This window comes from Penaeus monodon, chromosome 22, assembly GCF_015228065.2.
Source record: "Penaeus monodon isolate SGIC_2016 chromosome 22, NSTDA_Pmon_1, whole genome shotgun sequence".
Classification (NCBI taxonomy): Eukaryota; Metazoa; Arthropoda; class Malacostraca; order Decapoda; family Penaeidae; genus Penaeus; species Penaeus monodon.
The window spans coordinates 25,407,809-25,408,213 of NC_051407.1; positions in this window are offsets into that span (position 1 = coordinate 25,407,809).

Genomic DNA, 405 nt, shown 5'->3' on the forward strand with positions numbered 1-405 from the left:
GTAACTCCCGGCCTGCGCTCTCTAACCACCTGTCTGGCCACCAGGCTCATGATCCACACCCGCCATCACCGGGGCAATTACAGGTGTACTTTTGATAGGTGGATGCCTTCCGCATTATAGACATTTCATTATAACAATCTGGAGTCCTGCCTCCGTTTCATAAATTGAATTATTTCCGTTTTGATGATGTATTTTATGACGTGAAGCGTCGTCTCGACACCTGCCAGCAGAACCGAGAGTGCATTATATACTGCTCGCGGTTTTTACACTGAGAGAAAACGCACGTAATTGCGCTGCTTGATGGGATGCAGTTAGCACTACCTGGAGCCTGTGGGAGCTGCTGACGCCGCTTTTGTTCCGCCGCCTCGCATTTTCAATGTACATTTCTATTGTTTTAGCGCCTGT